This window comes from Rhinolophus hipposideros, assembly GCF_964194185.1.
Source record: "Rhinolophus hipposideros genome assembly, chromosome: 14".
Classification (NCBI taxonomy): Eukaryota; Metazoa; Chordata; class Mammalia; order Chiroptera; family Rhinolophidae; genus Rhinolophus; species Rhinolophus hipposideros.
The window spans coordinates 44,576,143-44,602,806 of NC_138060.1; the positions used below are offsets into that span (position 1 = coordinate 44,576,143).

The window sequence follows — 26,664 nt, forward strand, 5'->3', positions numbered from 1 at the left end:
AATATTCCCTTATAATTTAATAAATGATTTATTATTTTCAGTTGTTCCATTTTTCAAGCAATTACTGACTTTGAGTTTTGAGTTTGACAGCATTTGACTTTTTTTGTTTCCATCATGTGGTGAGGAATCTATGTTTAAAAATGTAGTGAAAATGCTGAGGAAAGGTGGCAAGAAAGAGTGGAGAGAAGGGCAGCTTAACTGTTTTTACCTGGGACAGGTGGGTGTTTTACCTCCTAGTATCTCAAGATGATTAATCTGGGGGTGGACCCTGCATATTAATCATCTGTCAGCTGAGGCTCCTGGGAAAACTAATCTATTCATAGACGAAATGTTGTCAAAAGAAATAGGCCCTTTGGTAGGAAAATGGCTTGGTAACTACTTCATCAGCTAAGCACTGCTATGGAATGTGAAATGATGTTTCATTTCAAGATACCTGAAACCTCTTGGGTGAAAGCTTCCCTAGCCCGTGGAATTGAGTAGGGAGGACAGACAAGTTTTTATTACCAGCAGCAGAGAATACAAGAGGTATCTCTCAGCCCATCTTAGTTACTTTTCTTAATGATTTGTTTCTTCTAGTTCTTTGTAGTGGTTTGGCTAAAAGGATGCCAGTGATTTGAAAGGTAGAGAAAGAGAAAACAATTAGTGACAATTCAGTAAAGATTCTGCCTTCAAAGATTCATTAATATGTGACTCCATAGACAATGCATTGAGACTCTTCATGGAGATAAACTAAAGACAATTTGGTGACTGCATCCAACAATTTAAAGCAGAGAGACAGACAGAGAAGCTAAAAATGAAAGAACAAGAAGCATAGGTTAAAATAGAAATCAAGCCAAAGCATATTGCCAGGTACTAAAATAGTGATATGAAAATATTTAGGGTGTTACTTGAATGTTTTTATAAGATAGTAATGTGGCTTCACCAAGGGAGGAGAGGGAAATTGATTTCACAAAAATTGCATATGAAAATACCTGCAATCAATAGTTTGCAATTCTGTAATGAAAAAACAAGTTACTTCACTGGAGGGCAGTGCCACCAATCAAGTGACAGTAGACTCCGAAGCATTCCGCCACCAAAGTCCCAACTCCAGTCATGCTCACCTTCTCACAGCACTCACCTATTTATGCTCAGTTTCCATATCTCAGGTCACAGATGATTCCCCTTGTAGGGAATGATTTTTTTTTACCTCCCTTTATGCTCAATCTTACCTGTGCTCCTGAATTCAACTCATGAATTCAGAACATATACTAGAAGCCAACATTGGCAATGCAGATGAAGGCGAGGTAAAACAACGATCCCTATCTTTGAGTTACTTGCAGTCCTTGGAGATTCAGACATGAGAATAACCACTCCACAGTGCCATGTGATAAGTACTGTCAACTTTTATTTGTTGGTTTTAGTTTTAATGAAATACGTGCAGAAAGGTTAAATATAATGCTGTGAGCTTTCACCATGTGCGATGGGAGTGTTACAGAGGGAGGCTTTAAATGTGCCTGAGGACACTGGGGAGATTTCTCAGAGGAAGTGAAGCTGGAGATTCTCTTAATCACAACTAGTTACCAAACTTATGACACTTAACTTAGAAGTCAGAGACCCTTAACATATGGCATCTCACAGGCTTGTTTTTCTCCATATTTTTTTTTATTCACCAGCTAGAAGAAATTAGGGATGCAGGATGAGTTAGAGCAATTCCTACCTGTGAACCTTGGGTAAATGATTCTGCATAGTATAAGTTTAGTTTCTTCATCGTAAAGGATTGCTGGGAACAGATGAACCTAGCTTAGGATTGGCAAACTATGCATGTGAGCCAAATCTAGTCTGCCAACTATTTTCCTGAATAAAGTTGTATGGGAACACAGCCATGATCATGTATTTCCACATTGTCTATGGCTAATTTTGTGCCACAGTAGATAAATTGAGTAGTTACCGTAGAGACTACTGGTATCTGGCCCACAAAGCCTAAAATAGTTACCATTTTGTCCTTTACAAAAAATGTTTGCTGACCACTGACCCATATGTTTAGCACGTATTTATTATTGTTATTGTTGTTATTCCTGGATAAATCTAATTTTTATGGCCTTTTAAAAAAATCTTTAATTTTAATCCTTTTCTACAACACTAATATCCAATACCTGCATCCAACTGAAATTATAACTACTCTTCATTTTACTGGGCTTATTGTTTAAGGAATTTAAAAAAAAAGTGTTTTCCTTTAGGATATTTAAGATATGACAACCCTGTGGCATGTCTCGTTTGAGTGGCTAGAATGTCAGCCCCCTGAAAGCTGGTCCATTCATTGCTGCAACCTCATTGCTTGGCTTGTTTCTACCACAGAGGATGCAAGCAAGAATGACTCTATGGGGGAGAAGTGATTAAGTAATCATGACTGTACCTGGTGAGCATAAAGATCGTAGAATAGGATGGCACTCCTCAAAGCCCTCAGCTTTAAAGAAAGCAGTTCAGGGACCCCAAGGAAACTTGCCCCTACCCTGCTCACCTTTTTTTGTGCTCTTGACCAAAGTCCAAGGTTTCCTGTTCATCCTTGTTTCAGGGGAGACATGGACCTATTTCAGACAGTAGGTTTTCTTATGTGGCATTGAGTAAAGGGAGGGCTAAATTGCTGGGACAAACTTTCAGAGAGAAAATATTAATGTAACAGAATATGAATGTGCTGAGTGAAGCATTTCATTTATAACATTTTAGGAAAAGAAAAACTTACCGAGGGAAAAAGTTCATCTGAAAAATACCAAGATTAAGATGCGTATGTATCATTGAATCAAATTATCTTCTTCAATATTATTATACTATTAACATTTTCCATTACTGTCAATTTCCCTCTAACTTTCTCATGAGTGTTTTCAGAATTTGAAAATAAAAAAGGTTTTTACTGTGCAGTAGATAATGCCTAAACATTTGTGTAAAGGTTTTATTGATGCAAGCCTGTTCAATGGAAGGCCATTGGAGTCCTCCATTTTGGCCTTTATTGTCTTTTAATTCTCAGTGCTCAGTAATCATGGACAAATCTTAACACAGTGCATCTCAGAAGTACTTCTAGAGAGCTTAATATATCTGTACCTTACACTGAATTTCCTCCATTAATGAGTTCAGTCCCCTAACTCATTTATGCAAGAAAGCTCTGGGAAGACAGTAGAGGCTGTTAGTAATTTTTTTTCCCGATGGACCACCTTGGCTCCTTGGCCTTCAGTCTTCATTCAGTTTAAAATATATTTCCCTGGTTTCATTTGGCCTTTTTTCTACTACACAAAAGCATATCTGCTTTGCTTTTGTCACCATCAAACATTCAGTTACCCTTCTAGGGAATGAGAGATGACAGAAGGTGTTCATTCATTCACTCATTCTACCATCAAATGGTAACAGCTTACCACATGCCAGAGAATATACTGACAATCAAAGCAGACATTTCTGTTTTTACAATATTTACATTCTGAAGAGTGGGGAATAAGCCAACAATATTTGAATAAATAGCAAGTAAAGGAAATAAATGACGATAAGTCATATACAAAGAATTTAAATGTGATAGATATTGATTGGAGGAACAAATCTAGGTGCTATTTAAGCTGTGATCTAGATAACAAAGAGGAGCCAGCCTTGCAAGGGAGAAGAGTATTCTACATACAAGACTTAGCTGAAAGATGGGATGTACTTAGATGAGTTTTTAAATATTTGGAAATGAATGGGATAGGAAAAGCAGAGAAGACTATTTAAACTCAAAACAATAAAGCCTGAAAGGTAATCAGGCATCTGATTCTTAAGAATACATGCATCCTCCAGTAGCTTGACCAACCGAATTATTTTCTTTTGTATGATTCTACTGGACAGAAAGAGTAATATTAAACATAATATGTATGGTCTGGCACTGAAAGGTGACTCTGCCCTTTATTATTGTCTTTCTAATCCAATTTCAATACAGATAAGTTTACAGCAAAGTTTAATTTTTGAAATGTATTTGAAGGGGTCCGTAGAAATTCTCATCCTGTAATTACTTACCCAATTAAACTATGAGATTCTGGCCATCACTCAGGAAGTGTTGGAGAGGACAATGCACAGGTCATTCTATGCCACTCTTACATGCTGGATAAGGCATGGAAGTAAAAAGTGGAATAACGTGGATCATTACACTCAAGTTGAGATTCAATTCAATTCATTGATCACAGACTCCTGTTGGCTGTTAGTACCACACCCAGAGCTAAAGCATAGACCATGCAATTGGATTAGAAAGGCAAAAACATAATTAACATGACTCATGTAAGATACAGTTAAGGAGAAGTTGGACATGATAATTGGATTTATTGGCAGAACATGATCCCTGGAATTCCATGATGTCATTAGGGAGTTTCTTGTTACTGTAGTTCTTGAGTCTATATTCAAGAGTCAGTGGAGGTCAAGTTTAACCAGAAGGTGATAGGGTCTTTGGTGGCTGGATTCTTCCCTTCATGGCACTTCGAGTCTCAGGAAATATGCTTGGTGACATGTATGATATCTGAGCCAGTAAGAATTCCACAAGCTTTCTGGGAACCGATTATAAGAGCAGAACATGTACATGGTAAAGAAAAAAGTTAAATACATGTACAATGAAAGGTGAAATCTTCCTTCCCTTGTCATCGCCAACCATCAATACCTGTCATCCATAAGAATATGTGTAAGAAAAAAATATCTAGAATATAAACATATCCTTAGAAATTATAAAAATCATATATAATATTATGTACTAATGTCTTTTATAAATTATATATGTTCTGCAAATTGCTTGTTTCACTTAGAGATTTATCTTGGAGACCTTTCCCTATCATTACGTAAGTGTCCACCTCATTTTCATTTTTTAGGCGGCATTGTAATATTTTATGTAGTTATACCAAAATTTATTTAACCAGTCTTTTATTGATAAAGTTTTTTTTTTCTATTACATTCAGTATTGCATATCCTGGATGTACTCTTTTGATTCTTCCCAAGGGGTACTTTGCACTAGGATTTCTGGATCAAAGTACATATGTATTTTAAGTTCTCAAAGAAAATAGCCTCTCAAGAAGTTTGCACCAATATATATCCCCACCAATAATGTATGAGAATCTCTCTTTTCCCAGATCCTCTTCCACCCGGGGTACTTTCAAATTTTTATGTTTTGGCAGCTCTGTTAGGTGAAAGCCTGTACCTTTTTGTTTTGACTTTCATCTCTTTAAAATAATTCAGATTAAATGGTAAACACTCATAGGACATTAAGTTTGAGGGCGAGGTCTGTTGTAAGCCTGGTACAGTTCTAGAATTCTTTACCCAAAACTCTGGGGGCCAGAGTTGTTTCAAAATTCAATACTTTACAGATTTTGAAAGATAATGTGAATAGATGCCATGACTTAGTACCACTCCCAACCCAATCTGGGCCAGCCCTCCCTTAGTAAGCACACCCATACTTCTGCAGCAAAAGCTATAAATATCCTCACAAGGTGGGCTAAGTAAAGATGATAAATATACTCACATTAGTTCAGGAAAGGTATGTACCCTAAAATAAGTTTGTATCAGATAAGATCTTGTCTCCAAATGAATGATGAAAAAAAATTTTGGGGATTCAGAGCCATTTAGATTTCAGAATTGCAATTAAGATATTGTGAGCTTGTGTAAAGGAAGGAAGGCTCTTCTAAAATGAGTAGACAGCACAGAGGTAGAATCCTCTATCTGCCTATGAGGGTAGGCTGAGAGTATTACAACCAGCTGAAAGGAACTACCAAGAGAGGCTGATTGTTTCCTCTTGGTTTTGTAGTTTTCTTTGGGCAGGAGTACCTTTGTGCCATCGGCCAATGGTTGACTGCATTAGTCATGAGACGACAGTCTGAAAATGTCTGCTGAAGAGAGGGTGAGTAAATAAGTACTTCACCAAAATATCAGAAGTGATGTGCACCATTCTAAGTGTCAGGGGAAAATATTTTCTCCTTCCTCTAATTCCATCAGTGAGTCCTCCTTCCTCCTTGTTCCTGGTTATAGATGATGATTTAAATGACCCAAAAGTAATTGTTTTGCTTTAGACAAAAAATGGGAAAGACCTTATTCTCTTGGTGACTAATAGTCATTGCCTAAACTCCTGTCATCTTTAGTAGGCTTTCAGGAACCATGCTAATTAAAGAACAAAGATTCACAGAAATCATGAAAGATTTGTCCCCAGGAAACAGAAAACTGTCCTTGAGCAAGGGAAAGGACAACAGAACTGAAAACAATACAAATCTTTTTTCTTCTTTTTAGTTAATCCTTACAATAATGCTTCCTAGAGATGAAATAACTTGTCAGTGTCACTCAGTTCAATGGATTGAACATTACTGCTATAAAGTAAGTCATACTTACTTGATTAAAGTCAGTGTTTTTTCTTCCATGGTGAATGGCAGATCTGAAATTTAAACTCAGAGCAGTCTACCTTAGCCCATTCCACTCTTACTACCTTTCTGCTTTTGATAAATGTCATCTGGTCAATGAGATTCCTCTTGTGAGTTTATTGGTTTGCTTGGAAATGACTACGTAATGAATTGTATTGGGAAGAAATCTGAAGCTGAATCCAGGCCCATTGATCAATTAGCAGTGTATTCCAAAGGCACAGGCAAAGGTGTGGGGTTTCGTGGGAGCAAATGTGCCATACACTTGCTATCCCTGGACTGGGTCATCTTTGAGATCCTTTACTTTCTCAAGATTCTGTAAAACATTTATTAGAAAATATATCAAAAAGTCTCATTGTGTTTAACATTATTAGTCAATAGGGAAATGCAAATTAAAATCATAGTGTGATTATACCATACATGTAACTGAATGGCTAAAGTGAAAAACACAGATAGTACCAAGTTTCAGTGAGGATATGGAGCAACCAGAACTCCCATGCATTGCTGGTGGGAGTATAACTAGTACAACCACTTTGGAAAACTGTCAGTATCTACTGAACATGCTCATATCTTATGACCCGTTGTTTCTCTCACTAGATATAAACCTAAAAAAAAACACTAGCATATGTTTACAAAAACACATGTACAACAAGTTTATGTTAATACTATTCCTAATAGCTCAAAACTGGAAAATACTCAATGGCCTAGCAATATTAGAATGGATAAATAAACTGGGTATATCCCCTACAATGGAATATCATAAAACAATGAGAATGAACAAAGTGCAACTACATACAACAATATGAATGAAGCTCACATATATAATAGTACATGCCATTTGATTCCAGTGTATAGATACACATATGCAAAACTAATCTCCAGTGTTAGAAGTTAACGGAGTATTTCCCTGGAAGAGTGGAGGTAAGGACAGTAAGGGGAGTTTCTATTTGTTGGTCATGTTCTATTTTTTAATCTGAATGGTGGTCAAATGAGTGTTTGGGGAAAATTCATTGAGCTGTACACTTAGAATTTGTGAATTTTTCCATAAGTTTATATAGTTTAATAAAAAGTTAGTGTTTTTAAAATTCTTAATGATGAAGAAAAAGTCATTCCAATTCAAGCCTTTTGTACTCTAAAGGTAAAATTTTGTCATAATTATATTATTTTCGGTGGTAGAGAATTTTTATTTGGCTCTCTGTAGTTTACACCACATACAAAAATCCGGGCCCCACAGAGAATCTACTCAGGGCTGAACGTTATTCCTCTTCTATCTAATGAGCTTTAGGATGTGCATTCAGGCCTCTCTGAGACCTACTGTAAAAGGAGGGGGAAAAAGAAAAAGAAAAAGACAGTAAAACAACTGCTTTGATAGCACTTTTAAAAAATTCATAACAGGCATAAAAACAAGTGACAGCTGTTTAGTGTATACATGTACAAAAACACAACAAAAAATGATTTGTGGTGCCATAAAGGGCATCAGTCATACTACTTCTGATATAATAGTCTTAGTTTTTTTCCTTGCCTTTTTCTTGTGAATAATGGATTTGGCTGTTTATAGGCCTCAGTGCATTTGGAGGGTAGGATTGGGAGAATATGATCACCAAATTTGCACTCTCCTGAAATTTCCCTAGTATCTAGAGGAACACAACTTCTATTATCTGCCTTGCAGTTGGGGTTGTTTCCCATTCCAGGTGATTTTACCTATCAGTCTCTTGTTTCCATAGGCTGGGTGGCCTAAATCATCAATGGACATTTGGTTGTACAGCATTGCTATTATAAAGCAAATCATACCTACTTTATAAAGTCAGTATCATGAACAGAAATTTTCTTTTTCATGCATTATCAATTTTAACATAAGAGAAAATTTAAAGCGTACATTCCCCAAGTATAGAAATCAAATGTAATCTAAATGCAACCCGCAGGCCGATTGCATAATATTTGGTAGTATGGCTATTACTAACCCCAGCAGGCAAGCAGCACAGATCAGTTACACAGTTTACAGTACATACCCCATACTGACAACAGTGGAAAGATAACCAACAAATGCAGAATGCGAGCTTAGGCAGCAACTTTTGAGGATGAGCTCTTGTGATTCACATCAGCAGAAGAGGTTGTTTGTATTCCAGTAAATAGGAATACATTAAAAAATGGAGACTGTTCCTGATATCCTGCATTTTATCAAATCTAACCCCATCTGAGTGTCCTACAGGATTTATTGTTGTGAAGCTTCAAAGGATGATTTCTCAGATAAATAAATGCACAGTAATGTACCAACATTTAGAAATTTGCCATTCCAAATAAGTACATTTTCTAGCTAACAAAAGCACATCCCTTAGGCAGCAGGATTTTGTTTTTAATGTTGACCATGTCAGTTGGAAAATATTCATAGGCATATTGTAGCATTTAACTGCTTTCTTAAACAGAGCTTAGGGAAGATGACTTAACTTTTTGATAACATAGTCATCATTATAAACATCAACTATTGAAAGGAGCAATTATACTACGATTTCCTCAATGGCTTTAAGAGTTGGTATGGCTCTGTATCAAATGGCCCCAGATTGCGTTTTTTCTTATTGGTTTATATGTTCCTTCTGCCTTTCCCTGTGCCATCAAGCTATCAGTTTTTAGTTCTTGTATCTATATCAGTGATCTTATTTACAGATAAATCTTTCTCTTTGTTTTCTAGTTTTCTTGCTCTAGTCTAATTTGAACTGTAAGAACATCAAACTAGGCTCATTTATGCTACGTGCAGCATATAGAAAGGTTCTAAGTTAAGGCCTAGTAACATCATTCGTAAATAAATACATGTGCTATGCTGAGACCACTTCCTAACACTAGGAAGATCTTAATAAATATTAGCTAATTTTAATAGTAGTATTGTTATTAATGTAATTATTGAAAGTCATGTATATGTTAGTTAAGGATAAATTAAGCAGTAGAAACAAATACACTCAAACAAGAAATGGCTCAGTCATAATAGAAGTCTATTTCTCACATATAGAAAAGCCCAGGGTGGAAGTCACCAGGTAGTTACCTTCCACGAGATGAATCTTCTATCCACACATCCTCTGACTAGAGTTTCTTCCATCTCCTAGAATCTTGATGTCATCTGTATCCAACCAAAGAGAGAGGAAAGATGAAGGCATGATGGTGGGAGGTCTTATGGGCCAGATCAGGAAGTATCACACATTACTTACAATCCTATTGACTAGTACTCAGTCATGTGGCCACACCTAACTGCAAGGGAGCCTGAGTAATGTAGTCTAATTCAGTGCCCAGGAAGTGGGGAGGAATGGATTTCGATGGCTAGATATTAGTCTCTGCTACTGTATATACATATATATGTACATATATATGCAGTATATATATATGTATATATATATATATATATATACACAAATATATACACACACACATACACACACACACAGTTAACTGCAAGGGATATATATATATATATATATATATATATATATATATATATATACACACACACACATATATATGAATATATATAGGGATATATATATATTCCCCCATATATATATATATGTCATGTTTCCTCAAAAATAAGACCTAGCCAGACAATCAATTCTAATGTGTCTTTTGGAGCAAAAATGAATATAAGACCCACTATATTATATTATATTATATTATATTATATTATATTATATTAGACCTGGTCTTATATTATAGTAAAATAAGACCGGGTCTTATATTAATTTTTGCTCCAAAAGACGCATTAGAGCTGATTGTCCAGCTAGGTCTTATTTTCGGGAAAACACAGTTTGTATATTTATATGTGTGTGTGTGTGTGTGTGTGTGTGTGTGTGTATACTGTGTGTATATATATGTGTGTGTATATATATATATATATATATATATATATATATAGAGAGAGAGAGAGAGAGAGAGAGAGAGAGAGAAAATGTATATACATTTTAAGAAAGAAAAAAAACTATTAAAATTGTAATATTCAATTACATATTATCTTTTGTATTATCTTTTGATAACAAAAGATAATGATAATTTGAAATGTAAGAACATCAAACTAGGCTCATGGTTCTCATCAGCACATGCTTATCATCAGCATCCAGACTCTTCTAATTATGGTGAACTACTGCTTGAGCAACGTTGACCAAAGTGTTCACTTGTATGCCTTTTTTTTGGCACCCTAGTATATAGTATGTATTGATTTTGTCACATTTATTTCGATAATTCAGGAGCCATTTTTTGTTCTCTGCAGTTTTCACTATGTTCAAATTGTACATGGTTTTAAAATTAAGACTATGTATGAACACTAAAATAATTTTACCAAAAAAAACCCATAAAACTAACGTAACATTCTATAGTTTTTAAAGGGCATTGATATGTATTATATTCTTTAATCCTTGCTTCATGTCTCTGAGGAACTTTACAAATGAGGAAACTCAACTTTTGAGATGTTTGAAATCACTGATTAGTAAGCGGAAGAACCAACAGCTCAAAGTCAGATATTTTAATTCAGTGCTTTTTCCTCCACGCTAACGCTACCTTCTAGAAATGTTTTAAAAATACCAATTGCTTCATTTAGGGCAAATTTTGTTTTAAATATTAAGACTTACAATGAGAAAATGAAATGCCAGTTGACATGGTAAAGAGGAAAGATAATCCAATAAATGGGCTTAGTTTAATAATATAGCTAGAGCTTCAGAAGGCTATAATTATGTCTTATTCTGGAAGAGAGATTATTTTTGGCTTTTCTCATTTTAAAAGATATTACATTTCAAAATCTCAGGAAGAAGGACTATTTGTATATTGTAGTAGTTTAAGCTGATCAAGCATTAGTAGTAAGAATCTGTTCTTAATTACCCATCTCAAATTGAAAAATCTCAACATTGCCCCAGGTATCAAAATATCTCATCCTGTTGCTCAGGGAAACAATGAGCTGCATTATGTGAAAGACACAAAAGCTCCAAATTTAAGTTTACTTTGACATAAATAGAGTGTACTCTTACAAATGTGTATGGATTATGTACTTTTTTATGAGTTTGACAGAAAGAGGAACAGTGGGACTGGGGAGATATTTCCAACATCTTGGCTGTCTTTCCAGCCTCTTGAGTGTTTCTAAAGCTTGGCAAGATTATTTTCATACCAGTTAAACACTTGTATGGCCATGGCAGCAAGGAAGTCTAGATTTCATAACAAATCCATCTTGTTTTTTCAGATGCAAGTCATCAATCCTAATACTATTTTGATTTCATTACTGAGAGATATATTTTTATAAAGCTTTTGGAGAAAAAGTTAGTGGCATAATTTTAGGAAGTGCTTCAATTATATTTGAAAGTCAAAACTGTATTTAATTTTACTTGTTAATTACTCTTAGGTTCTTTACCACTTTTTTAAAAATAAAAATTGTATATATTTAAGGTGTACAACATGATGATTTAATATACATATACATGATAAAATGATTACTAGAGTCAAGCTAATTAACACCATCTCACTTAGTTTTGTGTGTGTGTGTGTATGTTGAGAGCACCTGAAATCGACTTTTATCAAATTTCCAATATTAAATACAGTATTATTAACTGTAACCATCATGTAGTACATTAGATCTTTAGATTGATTCATCCTACTTAATTATAACTTTGCACCCTTTGATCAACATCTCTCCATTTCCCCCATTGATAATCATCCTTCCCATATCACCCTTGATAATCACCATTCCACTCTCTGCCTCTATGTATGTGACATTTTTAGGTACCATATATGGGTGCTATTGTGCAATTTTTTTCTTTCTGTGCCTGGCTTATTTCACTTAGCATAATGTCCTCCACGTTCATCCATGTTGTTGCAAATGGCAGGATCTCCTTTTTTAAGGCTGAATAATATTCCACCACTGTTAGTATGTGTACACACACACACACACACACACACACACACATATTTCTTTTATTCATTCATCCATCAATGGACACTTAAGTTGTTTCTTTATCTTAGCTATTATGAATAATGTCAACGAAGATGGAGTGCAGATACCTGCTTGAGGTACTGATTTCATTTCCTTTGAAAATATACTCAAAAGAAGGATTTCTATAACATATGGTAGTTCTATTTTTAGCTTTTTGGGGCATCCTTTATACTGTTTTCTATAGTGCCTATAACAATTTACATTCCCATCAGCTGCATATAAGGGTTCCCTTTTCTCCACATCCTTGGCAACACTTATCTTTTATATTTTAGATAATAGCCATCCTAACAGGTATGAGGTGATGTCTCGTGGTTTTGATTTGCATTTCCCAGACCACTATTAGTATCTGTTTTAACCACCAAGAATGCTGTTGAACACCTGCGCCCATATTTCTTATTGCGCGTGTGGAAATGCTCTCTTCCCTGCAGCCTAGTAAACTGCTTCTTTTTATCATTTCTCACGTCATGCCCTCCTATAGGAATTATCAAACAACAACAACAACAACAACAAACTGACAGCTCTATAACATAGATACATTACAGTTTAAGTTTCCTAAACTAAATCAACTCAATTTCTATCAAATTTTATCTTCATTTTTCTCTTAATCTGAAAATAAATTAAGCCTGTGATTTAGATGTGATTTGAAGGCATGAATTCACTTTGGAATTGCTATTCTTCTTTGGAATGTTACATGCATGCCAACACCAATGTTTTTGTGTTAATTTATAAACTTCTAGGAGGCAGCAGTCTGTATTTCTATTTATAGCCTAACCTGCCATTCCACAGATATTAGGCAGCTGTTCAGTATTTTGATTATGATAATGATTTTAAATAAAAGAAAGAGCTCTTACTGAAATTAACAGTTATTTGGATATAGGTGATCTGAAACTGAAATACATAATTGAGACAAGACATGGTTCTGAGCTACAAGTTGATCATCCTTTTGGTTCATATATCACTAGTGAAAGACCCCAAAACTAGAGGCCACATCATGGGCCTTGCTACTAAAGTCATGGTCCACAGCACAGCAGCCTTACTATCACCCAGAAGCTTGTTAAAAATGCAGATTTCCAGGCCTTGGTTTAGACCTACTGAATGAGACCCTGCATTTGCATAATTCCCCGGTGATTTGTATATACTGAAAAATTTAAGAAGCATTGATATAGAAGACATATTGGCCTAGAAGTATTTTGATGATATTTATCATTGTCTAATAATAGCAAAAAGTAGCTTTCCTATGTTAAAACATAATCTACATTTTTAAATCCTAAAAAATTAAAAAATATAGCATAATTCACTTGACTATTATACTACAGGACTAACAACATTTCTCAAAATCTTATAATTTAAATATTCATTTAAAATTTTGATATGAAAAATCTTTTCTTGTGTTATATACTAGTTTTCCTAATTATATCAGGAAATATTAAAAATAACATTTTTATAAAGAACAGCAAATGAAGCACAGAGTGAGTGAAAGGAAGGAAATAATAATGATCACAGTGTAAATAAAAGAGTCTAAAAAAAATACAGGTGATCAATGAAACCAAGAGTTGATTCCTTGAAAAGATAAATGAAATTGATAAATCTTTAGCCAGAGTCATCAAGAAAAGGAGAGGACTTGAATAAATAAAATCAGAAATGAAAGAAGAGAAGTGACAACTGACATCACAGCAATACAAAGCATTATGAGAAAATACTATAATCATATGTCAACAAATTTGACAATCTGGAAGAAATGAATAAATTTCTAGAAATAATGTTCTAAGACTGAATCAAGAATAAACAGAAAATCTGAACAGATCGATTACTACTATTGAAATCAAATCAGTAATCAAAAAGCTACCCACAAGCAAAAGTCCTGGACCAGATGGCTTCACATGTGCATTTTACCAAATATTTAAAGAAGAATTAACACCTATCCTCTCAAGCTTTTCAAAAGAAATGCAAGACAATGGAAGACTCACAACCTCGTTTTATGAGGCCACCATTACCCTGATTCCAAAGCCAAAGACTTTACAAAAAAAATAAAATTATAGGCCGATATCCCTGATGAACATTGATGCAAAAATCCTCAACAAAATATTAGCAAATCAAATTCAGCAATACATTAAAAATACCATATACCTTGATCAAGAGGGATTTATTCCTGGGATGCAAGGTTGGCTCAACATCTGCATATCAATTAACATGATAGACCACATAAACAAAATGAAGGATAGAAATTATATGATCATATCAATATATGCAGAAAAAGTGTTTGACAAAATCTGGTATCCACTTATGATAAAAACTTTCAGTAAAGTGGGAAGAAAGGAAATATACCTTAACATAATAAAGGCCATATATGACAAACTCACAGCTAACATCATATTCAATGGTGAAAAGCTAAAAGTGTTTTTCTTAAGCTAAAAGTGTTTTTCTTGAGACAAGGATGTGTACTTTCACCACTTTTATTCAATATGGTATTGCATGTCCTAGCCACAGCAATCCAACAAGAAAAATAAATAAAAGCCATCCAAATTAGAAAGTAAGAAGTAAAGCTGTTATTTGCAGATGACATGATACTATTTATAGACAATCCTAAATAGTCCACCAAAATCTATTAGAACTGATACAGGAATTCAGTAATGTAGCAGGATATAAAACTAATATTCAGAAACTGGTTGCATTTCTATACACCAATAACATATTATCAAAAAGAGAAATTAAAAAAATAATCCCATTTACAATTGTATCAAAAAAATAAAATACCAATAAATGAATTTCACCAAAGTAGAAAAAGTCTTGTACTCAGAAAATTATAAGACATTGAAGAAAGAAATTGAAGAAGAAACAGAAGGAAGCATATACCATGCTCATGAATAGAAAGAATTAACATCGTTAAAATGTCCATACTACACAAAACAATCTAAAGATCCAACATAACTCCTCTCAAAATACCAATGACATTTTCCACAGAACTCAAACAAATAATCCAAAAATTTATATGGAGTCATAAAAGACCCTGAACAGCCACAGCAATCCAGAGAAAGAAGAACAAAGCTGGAGGTATCACAATACCTGATATCAAACTGTACAAGGCTATAGTAATCAAGCCAGCATGATACTGGCATAAAAGCAGACATAGATCAATGGAACAGAATAGAGAGTCCAGAAATACACCCATGTCTGTATGGTCAATTACCTTATAACAAAGGAGGCAAGAATATACAATGGAGTAAAGACAGTCTGTTCAATAAATGGAGTTGGGAAAACTGGCCAGATAAGTAAAAAGAAGTGAAACTAGACCATCTCCTTATACCATATACAAGAATAAACTCAAAATAGATTAAAAACTTAAATATAAGACCAGAAATCATAAAACTCCTAGAAGAAAACATAGGAAGTAACTCTCTGGCATTTCTTTTAGTAATATTTTTTCTGAAATGTCACCTCAGGCAAGAGAAACATAAGAAAAAATAAACAAATGGGACTACATCAAACGAAAACATTTTTGCACAGCAAAGGAAACTATCAACAAAACAGAAAGACAACTTACTAAATGGGAGAAGATATTTGCCAATGATATATCCAATAAAGGGTTAATATACAAAATTTATAAAGAACTCACGCAACTTAACACCAAAAAAACTAACAATTCAATTAAAAAATGGATAGAGGACCTGAATATACATTTCTCCAAAGAGGACATACAGATGGCCAATAGACATATGATAAGATGTTCAAAGTAACTAATCATCAGAGGAGTGCAAATTAAAACCACAATGAGGTTTCACCTCACACCTGTCAGAATGGCTATCATCAATAGCTCAGCAAACAACAAATGTGGTTGAGGATGTGGAAAAAAGGGAACTTTTGTGCACTGTTGGTGGGATTGCAAATTGGTGCAGCCATTCTGGAAAACAGTATGGAGGTTCCTCAAAAAATAAAAAATAAAAATACCCAGCAATTCCACTTCTGGGTATTTATTTGAAGAAATCCAAAACACTAATTGGAAAAGATACATGCACCCCTTTGTTCATTGCAGCATTATTTACAATAGCCAAGATATGGAAGAAACCTAAGTGCCTATCAATAGGAAACTGAATAAACAAGATGCAATACATATATACAATGGACTATTACTCAGCCATAAAAAAGAATGAAATCTTATCATTTGCAACAACATGGATGAAACTGGAAGGTGTTATGCTAAGTAAAATAAGTCAGACAAAGGAAAATACCATATGATCTCACATATATGTATAACATAAAGACCAAAATAAACAAACACAACAGAAACAAACTCATAGATGCAGGAAACAAGCCGATGATTGCCAGATGGGAGGGGTTTGGAGAGCGGGGTGGAAAAGGTGAAAAGCTTAAGAAGCACAAATTGGTAGTTATGAAATAATCATGGGGCTGTAAAGTAAAACATAGGCAATATAGTCAATAATATGTAGAGTGCCTGGTGGGTACTAGACTAGCCAGGGGGAACACTTCTTAAATTATATAAATGTCCTAACCACTATGCTGTACACCTGAAACTAATATAAAATAATATTGGATGTCAACTATAATTGAAAAATATAAGAAGGGGGAAAGGTGAAAGGAAATGAGAGGTTCAGTTTCCAGGTGTAAAACAAATAAGTCATGGGGACGTAATGTACAGCATAGGAAATATAGTCAATAATATTGGGATAGCATTGTACAATGTCAGATGGTTGCTAGACTTATGGTGATCACTTCTCTAGGTTGAATATGAATGTTGAATAACTATGGTGTACCCCTGAAACTAATATATAATATTATATGTTAGACATATTTTAATAAAAATACTTTAAAATGTAAAAAGATAACATTTTTTATAAGAGTTAATGTTTTTTTCTAACTCTGGTATACAGGAAATTGATACTCGATATATTGTTTTTTATGCAGTCATGTCAGCCTGACTGTATAAATTTACAGGGACTTTAAAGTCATCCATGTTTTTTCTCAGATTCTAAATATTAGGGTATTTTTGTTTCTATCTAGTAAATATCTATTTTTTGTGATGTTCTTGATAGATATTTAGCATCATTGAGAACAGTTTTTTTTCATGTGGTTTTGTCCTGATTTGCCATTTATTTTAAAACACATTACATTATAAGGTGATTTGTCATTTCATTTATTTTTGTTCTGACCTTTTTCTTCTTGTTCCCATTTTTCACTGAGAATTTCCTTGCTTTTGCCCTTTTGTATTTTTATTATCTGAACTGTTGTGGTCTGGTACCAATTGTTACAATTAGCAGTGAGCTTCTTTTCTGCATTCCCTTCAGAATTTCTTCTTGGACTTGAGCACATTATGTTCCCAGTTTCTCTTGGAAGAGATCTATAAGGAAATTAAATCACTGCTGGGTACATTTCAGCATCAATATAAATATCCTAAGAGTCTAAATTTTCATATCCCGTTTATTTTGACAACCCTACAACCAAGCCTTCCTTAATTTAGCAATAAATGTACAATGGAAATATTTTGGGATATTTGTTTTCTTATTTGAAGAATCAAGTCATCTTCCAAATATAAGAGCTAATTGATTTATTTAAAAGATACTTTTTTAAAAAAATCAGATAATTTATTTAAAAGATAATTGCTTTATTTAGTAGAAAGAGAATACCTTGCATTATTTTCTTTTCTATACAACTTCCTGCTAGTAATTGAGCTACCACTTAATTCTCCCATGCATTCACTTTGGCAAATCCAGCTAATCTCCACCAAGTGCTACTTTCAAGTCCTTGTAAACTTCTCAGACTGATGCTAACCCAGGGTTTCACAGTCCTGCCACCCAGCTGGAATGTAGATTAAGGAAAGAATCTTGAATTAAAAGGTGATATGTGGAACCCTGGCCAAAAAGTCCCCAACAACAAGCTGTGGCCAGTGAGCCAGGAAGAAAGGACACTGAGTGGAGAACAGGAAAGTTTGGATGTGTTGGCAACACCCTTTCTCCCCAGGAAGCCAGGGGTCAAGACCTGGGGTGTAAGGGAGCTGCTGTGACAGAAATGTCTGTCCTGTTTCCCTAGAATTTATTAGTATTATTCCTAGATTTTGTGTTTGAGGGAGCTTATAAATTAACACAAAATTTGAGAAATTTAAAGGTAGTGTATGAAAAGTATTTTGTCAACTTGTATAATTACTAAACTAGTTTGTTTCTTGGATGTTTCAAATGAATGCAACTTGCATCAACTTCATTATTTGTAAGGAAGTGGGATGAGGTAGGGCAATGATTGTTTAAACCAGTTGAGTTTCATGTCTATTCTATTTTATCCACTCCATCTCTTTGTAGCTGGTAGAAGTGGAAAATATCACACTTCATGAAATGTCTGCCTCCTTTGGATCAGGACAGCTTGTGGTGAAATTCCTTTTACTAAAGAAGAACCAAGGTGGCTGGTTAGCTCAGTTGGTTAGAGCATGATGCTGGTAGCACCAAGGTTGCCAGTTTGATCCCCACATGGGCCACTGTGAGCTGTGCCTTCCTTGAAAAAAAAAGAAGAAGAAGAAGAACCATATGCCCAAAGCAGTCAGTTGGAATAGATGTCATTTTGGGTTGATTATTCTACCACTAAGCTACTCTACTTACAAGCAAGTGAGAGAATTTAACTAGTTTGGGAATGCTGTAAAAGTATCCTTGAGTTAAAATAGTTCTTTTTGAAGAAGAAAAATGATCAAGACCATCTTACAGAAATTTTACTTTGTATTGTGGGGTGAGTCTCTAACAATGCATTTCATTGATTCTAAAATACACTTCCTCCCACCCACACACACATTCTAGTATCTCTAAAATCAGGTACAGATTACAGTTTATGGCATCTCATAATTGTGGTTGGCAGCAGCCGTGACATAACTGCCGTTCTTTGCATGCATGAACATGGTTGTTATTTCTAGTTGCATGACTAGACAACCATAGCTTCTTGACATTTAAGACAGCCATTTAAGGACCATTTGAGGAAAGAAGATTAGGTTATTGTCTGTCCACATTCTGTTGACACCTTCTGGTAAGATCCAGAAAACTCTAGTGTGAAAACTTGCCAAGTGACAGTTGACAGCTTAAAGATAATGGTGGAACACTCTTTTAAGAAATGCTTGTCTTTTAAGAAACGCATAGTTATCAAAGATTGAATTGAAAAGTGATTTGAAAAGGTTGGACTTTGAATATAAAGATTTTTTCCCCAGTACCTTATGTATTTAGCTCAGATCTCTCTTTCTATATACGACAATAATAAGTGCTAAAAATTTGCCTACCTAAACCTAAAAGAGCCATTACAAAAAGTATAAAATTAAAAAAATAATAAGTGGCAAGAAAGCCTCGTATAACCATTTAACTGGCAATTTTGTTTGTTTGTTTCTTAGCAGTACATAAAAAAAGTGTGCTTTACTGATAATAGCATTTTAAGTCTATAAAAGTCAGTAGTTAGAAAGGGTCAGATAATACCTTGGTGAGTGTTTGTGCATGTGTACGTGTGAAAGATGATTACTTAATTGGCCTGAACTTATATGCAGAAGAAGTCAGCATTTCTAATTATGCTTAGTATTCTTCAGTTTTCCATTTTTGAAAATAATTTTCATTTCTGTTTAAGGAGCACCCTGATTCTCTCCCATATAGATGATTTCAAGAACAGATTCTCTTTACTTTCTCTGTGACAGCCTGTATTTCATACCACCCATGTGTCTGATACCTTATTGGCTGAGTTTACTTGCGCTACTAGTTCAGATTCTCTTGGTTGCAAGTAACAGAAGTCACTATAGAAGAGCACAGAGCAACTTCTGTACAGCCTGAGATGCAGGTGACTCTGAGAAACTGAGATCTGTAGCAACCTGGGAGTCTAATCTCCATTTGCAAATAACTAAGAGTTTTAACTAGTTTGGAAATGCTCTATAGGTAAAACTGAGTTAAAATGTTATGTTGGAACAAGTAAGAGTAATCATTTGTCTGAATTTTATGAGACTCAAAACTACATTATTTTCTTATGCATCAAATAAGAAAATCTCATTAGAATTTGTGAATGAGCAAGAATCAAGAACGTAGAAAATGAAGTAAAGCCAAAAGTACCTATTGGTCCATCCTAGGTCTACTTACATACTTTCAGCCCAAGAATAAAAGTCTATGATATTGTCTTGCCTTTTAGTATGTACACAAAAGGTAAAAGCATAACTTACTTTAGTGAAAAGGTAGAAACTATTGATATCATGCCTCACAAGGGGACTCGGGGGCTTCCAGTGATGTTGGCAAGCAAATGGTGTCTCTGAATTACTAGGTAGTTTTCTCTCTTTTCTGTTTACTCTCGTACTGACAGCTAAACCTACCTTTAAGTCTAAATAGCAGAATATCCCTTGATAAGTGGAAAAATCTCTGAAGATTAACTTTGTCTTTTATTATTGCATTACCCTCTGTGATTTATTACAGTTGCATAAGGAATAAACCTATGAATTATATGCTTGTGTGAATTCTCCTACTTTAAGGTGAAAATATTAGAAAACAGACAAGGAATAAGCAAATATAATGACTTTTTTTTAACGTAAAAATAAGAGCAACTTTGCATTTTGTTTCATTAAATTTGTGAGTCCACTAAAGATATACTAGCCAGGAATCTTATACTGGCCTTTCCTCTTTATTGGTGCTTTAATGGGATTTATCTCATTCATTCAATCATTCAACCAATATTTATTAAGTGCTTATAATGCCTATAATATTTATTAAGTGCCTAAAAGTTCCAGGTACTGGGGCTGTACCACTGAACAGAAATGTGTCCCTTTGCTATAGTACAGTAGGGAAGACAGACTAACCAATCAGTAACTGCAATCAAATACAATAATCTGTACTTCCCAAATAACTGCTCCTGGGGGCATGTAACGGGAATGCACAACCAAATCTAAGATGCCAAGAAAGCCTGCCTAAAAAAGGGAACATTTAAACTGATAAGTGAGTAAAAGTGAGCCAGGAGTATGGAATAGGAGTATTCCAGGCACAGGGAACAGCATGTGCAAATATCCAAAAGATGGAAAAGCATTGTACTTTTGAGGAAGTAAGAGCTGTTCCATAGGTTAGATTTTTAAAAGTGATCATTCCAGCTTTTCCAGGGATGTGGCAGTTCTTCTAGGAAGTTTGAACCCTATCCTAAGATCAAAGGGAAGTCAGTATAGGGTTTCCAGAATGGCGGAAGCTCAGAGAATAGGTTGGGTAGGGGAACCAATTAGACAGGAGGGAGTAAGACCAGTTAAGTTATTGCTGTGGCCCAGGGAAGACATGCTGTTGGCTTGGACCAAGGCAGTGGCAGTGGAGTTTTAAGTGGATTAATCTAAAGCAGAATCAACTGTGGAAATAAGGGGTGTCAGTATGACTTTTAGGATTTTAGTGGTTGCCACTGATTCATTAATGGAAACAGTCACTGGACGGAAAAATACTAAAGAAAATAATTGCTTATTCCTATCCTCCTGTGTTCAGAAAATCTTGTTAAAATGTATTACTACAATCTGTTCAGTATAACAAAATAAGTGGTTGAAGAGTCGCGGCTGCGCTGGCTTGCGTGCAGAGGTGCCCCTTGAGGTGTTTCTCCAGCCACGGTGGTTTTTACTACAAGGCCAGGACCAGTCCGGTTCAGGTTCCACCGCAGAGATCTCTCTTATCTCCCTCTGGAAGAAGTGACTGAGTCCGCGGTGGAGAAAACTTTAGAAACTGTTTCTTTGGAGAGGGACAAGAGAGAAAAGGGTTCCATAAACTCTTTATTGGTGGCTTGAGGTTTGAAACCCCAGAAGAAAGTACGAGGAATTACTACAAGCAGTGGGGGAAATTTACACACTGTGTGGTAATGAGAGATCCTGCACGCAAAAGATCAAGAAGATTTAGTTTTGTAACTTTTTCATCATGGCTGAGGTTGGTGGTGTCCTGGCTGCAAGACCTCATCCATTTGATGGGAGAGTGGTTGAGCCAAAATGTGCTGTTGTAAGAGAGGAATCTGGAAAGCCAGGGGCTCAGGTAACTGTGAAGAAGCTGTTTGTTGGTGGGATTAAAGAAGATACTGAGGAACAGCATCTTAGAGATTACTTTGAAGAATATGGAAAAAATGATACCGTTGAGATCATTACTGATAGGCAGTCTGGAAAGAAAAGAGGCTTTGGATTTGTTACTTTTGATGACCACGATCCTGTGGATAAGATTGTGTTGCAGAAACACCATACTATCAATGGCCATAATGCAAAAGGAAGAAAGGCTTTGTCTAGACAAGAAATACAGGAAGTTCAAAGTTCTAGAAGTAGAAGAGGAGGCAACTTTGGTTTTGGAGAGTTTCGCGGCGGTGGTGGAAATTTGGGGCCAGGACCGGGATATAACTTTAGAGGAGGATCAGACGGCTATGGAAGTGGTCGTGGATTTGGGAATGGCTATCATCGGTATGGAGGAGGACCTGAAGGTGGCAATTTTAGAGGTAGCCCTGGTTACAGAAGAGGAAGAGGAGGCTATGGTGGTGGGGGACCCAGCTATGGCAACCAGGGTGGGGGCTATGGAGGTGGTTATGACAACTATGGAGGAGGAAATTATGGAAGTGGAAATAACAATGATTTTGGAAATTAGAACCAGCAACCTTCTAACTATGGTCCAACGAAGAGTGGAAATTTTGGTGGTAGCAGGAACATGGGGGGACCATATGGTGGAGCAAATTATGGTGCTGGAAAAAGTGGAGGAAGTTGGGGTTATGGAAAAGGCAATAATGAGTTTCTTCCTATTTTCCATGGGCTTCACTGTATAAAAAGAGAGGATGAGAGCCCAGACGTAACAGAACAGCTTAGGTTATCGAAATAACAATGTTGAAACTCTTATCTCAATCATGCATAACTATGCAGTGATATGGCGGAAGACACCAGAACAGATGCAGAGAGCCATTTTGTGAATGGATTGAATTATTTAATAACATTACCTTATTGTGGAGGAAGGATTGTAGGGGGAAAAATGCCTTTGAAACAGTTTCTTAGCTTTTTAATTCTTATTTGTTTCTAGTGGTCTTTGTAATAGTGTAGAAGCGTTCCTTCTTTGATAATGTTAAATTTGTAAATTTCAGGTGACATGTGAAACCTGTTTTAAGATTTTTCTCAAAGTTTTGAAAAGCTATTAGCCAGGATCAGGGTGTCATAAGACATAACGTTTTTCTTTTAAAAAACTTAAGTGTGGATGGAGTTAAGAAGCCATTATACATTTATGATTTAATAAAATAATTTTAAAGGAAAGAAAAATAAATAGATGAAGGAAAGAGATGATGATTGAAGGTTGTGATAGTCAGGAACAGGACCAGCACATCACTTAAGTCTGACCTTCTTTGTGGAGAAGGGCCACACATTGGATGCTGAGCATTTCAGCAGCCCAAGAGACGAGGCACACATGATTCATAGTGTTCATAAGTGAAATGAAGCCAGTTACTGGGAGAAGCCCCATCATGCCTGATATTGAAACCAAAGAGAAATTTCTCCAATAAGTCTTTCAGAAAGACACCATATAATGTCACGAATGACATCCTCATCAGAAACAAACACAGTAATAACCTTTATCGGTGCTTTCCTATACAGTTTCTCAATATGGACCAGTGCATCTGCCCTGGCAAAATTAATTGAAAATCAATTCTGTGAAAGAAGGGAGTGTTTCCATCAGATTCGACCTTACATGGTCCAGATTTTCACTTTCTGATGGTCTGCCATCAAGCCCCCGATGGAATGTGGAGTATCCTTTTCTTACCTTGTGTCTGTGAGGTGCCTGAACTTTTTATAAAGAAAAGTGGGTAGATGTACAATCTATGTATTTTTGGGGGGTGATGTAAAAATAGGAAAGAACTTAATTTCTTCACTGTTTCTGAGAAATAGATGTAGCTTTAGGGGAATCCTTCAAAGTATTTTAAAGAGATTTTTAAGTTTTTAAAAGAGATTGATGGATCAATAATGAATTTTAGGCTATATTCTTTGAGAAGTACATGGAGGACAGCTGCCCTGTTTTTCCAGGAAGTGCGAAGTCAGGTGCTTTTTCAGCCAAGCTAGGGGGAGAATTAATACCCTTTTGTAGAAGTTGAGGTGTTTAACTATGAGATATGCCTCAGTAGAAGTAATTTTGTGTAGCAATGAGCCATAGGAGTAGTCCCAGGTAACCCAAGATCCTCCCCAGAAAGTCGTTTTGAGTCCGTTATAACACAGACAGATGGGAAATAGAGGTCCCAGAGTTCCCTGTTTTAAGGTACAACTTTAATCTTTATCTCAGAAAAATTTTAAAGCAGCTGTAACTAAATGCCCACTTTGGTCATAAAAAATAAAAATCTCAGCAAATAGAGTATCCAGAGAACAACAAGCTTTGAGTAGTGTCATTCTGTGTAGGCTGAAAAAAATATAGTGTAATTTTATTAAGTTTCCATTAAAATTTTAGCAATATCTTGGGTTCTTTAAGCCTAAGATAGTAAATATGTATTGAGTTTTTCATTACTAAACAAAAATATGGGTAGTTCTGGAATACAGTATTATTCATTAGATTTCAGTGTGATAGCTGAATTAATAGATTGCTAGCAATACCTTGTATTTGAACATGTTTGGACAAGAGGCTTTGTTCTGCTATATGGTCATCTAATAAGAGTCAGGGAGGAGTCTGTGGGGGTCATCAGTCAGGAGAATATACTTTGATATTATATTTCCTGCGTTGAAATCCATGCTCCTCCATTTGACCTTGGGAAATTACCTAACTTTTTGTGTCACGGATATATCAAACACATAATAGTATATTCTTCATGAGTATCTGTGAGAATTAAATAAAATATAATATTGTATGGAAATGATCTTAAGATAGTCTTGGGCACAGAAATGCTCAATAAACATTGGCTGCTATTACTGATCTTAGTTGAACTATATGCACTGACCCAATCCATCCATATCACAAATGCAGAACAGGTGAATAGGTATAACTCAGGGCAACTCCACTAGTGAGGCAGCCATCACTAGGACATATGCTCTTCTGCCAAGAGTAAGAGAGTTATCTTTATCTCAGGTACAGCAAGTAACTACTATAAACATTCAGATGGACTTCCTACTAGAGCTTAAGCTGCTTAGTAGCTGGTTCCTATAATTTATCAAGAAAAAGTAAATCAGCATTTGCTTTTTTTTTAAAAGAAGAATCTAAGTAGCTAAATTAAGTAAGATAACTTGGGAGACTGAACATTCGGAAGACAGAACCAGGGCTGGAGGAAAGAAAAAGTGATTGTTTCGTTTGTATAGAATAGATAGAGAATTTCAGGCCCTTCCCTTCCAGCTTCAATGTATGCAGTTGTAAACTGATTCACCACAAAAATTAGTATTCCTACCTTAAATGTGCAGGAAAGGAATAAAACATGGGTGGGTACAAGGAAAATGAAGGACTTGTGGTCTGAAATCTCCCAGGAATTGTTAATACCTATATTAGGGGTTGTAAACTCAAAAGAGAAGAGAAACCAGACAAGTAATGCAAAAAAAAAAAAAAAAAAAAAAAAAAAGAAGAAGAAGTTGGGTAGATGTAAGGGAAATGGCAGCCAACACTCACACTCAATGTTGGAGAGTAGTGGTCACTATGGAAAACTGGAGATTACATGCTTGTTTTAAAAGGGAGCTACTATTCAGACCCAACTAACTGTCACCACAAGTGAAGGTAGCCAGAATATGGCTATGTCTTCCAAGTTGTTAGGAAAAATAAGAAATAGTCTTTTTAAATTTTTAAGATTTTTATTTTAAAATATTACCAATCAATTGAAATATAAGACACTGTATGGGTCAACATAATAGATCAAAGAAAACACATCTGTGTGCCCAATTGAGTATGATTTCTTGAACGTATAGTTTACTCACTTCATATTGATGTGAGCTATATTTTTGTTAACTAAAGACCTTTTCAAAATTTTTCAGTAAAAAATGAATCCTATTGTTTAGGAATCCCCACAGAATTTTGGGAAATGGCTAAAAAGGACCCAACATATTTCATGAAGATAATTGATCTGACTAGGAAACTTCATAAGCAATATGGGGCTTCATGTCTTCAAAATTTGGATCAGACATCATCAAACTATTGCCCTTTAGCCAAATCTGGCCTACAGTCTAAGTTTTACTGAAACAAACCACACCCATTTGTATATATATTGTCTCTGGTTGCTTTCCCATGGCAATGGCAGAATTGAGTAGCTGCAAAAGAGACCCTTTGCCCCACAAAGCCTAAAATGTTTATTATCAGACCCTTTACCTAAAAATTGACCAACCCCTGATCCCAATAAATATATCAAACAAAAATGATTGTATAACTTAAAAAGTAGTCTAACAGAAGTGTGTATATATGA

At 35.3% G+C, this 26,664-nt stretch overlaps 1 protein-coding gene and 1 pseudogene across 2 annotated transcripts in view; both read left to right on the forward strand.

Annotated features, from left to right (window-relative positions):
• RARB (retinoic acid receptor beta) overlaps window positions 1–26,664 on the forward strand; it is a 531,514-nt gene that overhangs the window by 92,784 nt on the left and 412,066 nt on the right. The window lies entirely within an intron of this gene.
• LOC308507628 (heterogeneous nuclear ribonucleoproteins A2/B1-like) lies at window positions 21,498–23,141 on the forward strand (annotated as a pseudogene). Its single transcript has 2 exons — window positions 21,498–21,519; window positions 21,903–23,141. The product of its transcript is annotated as a heterogeneous nuclear ribonucleoproteins A2/B1-like (transcript).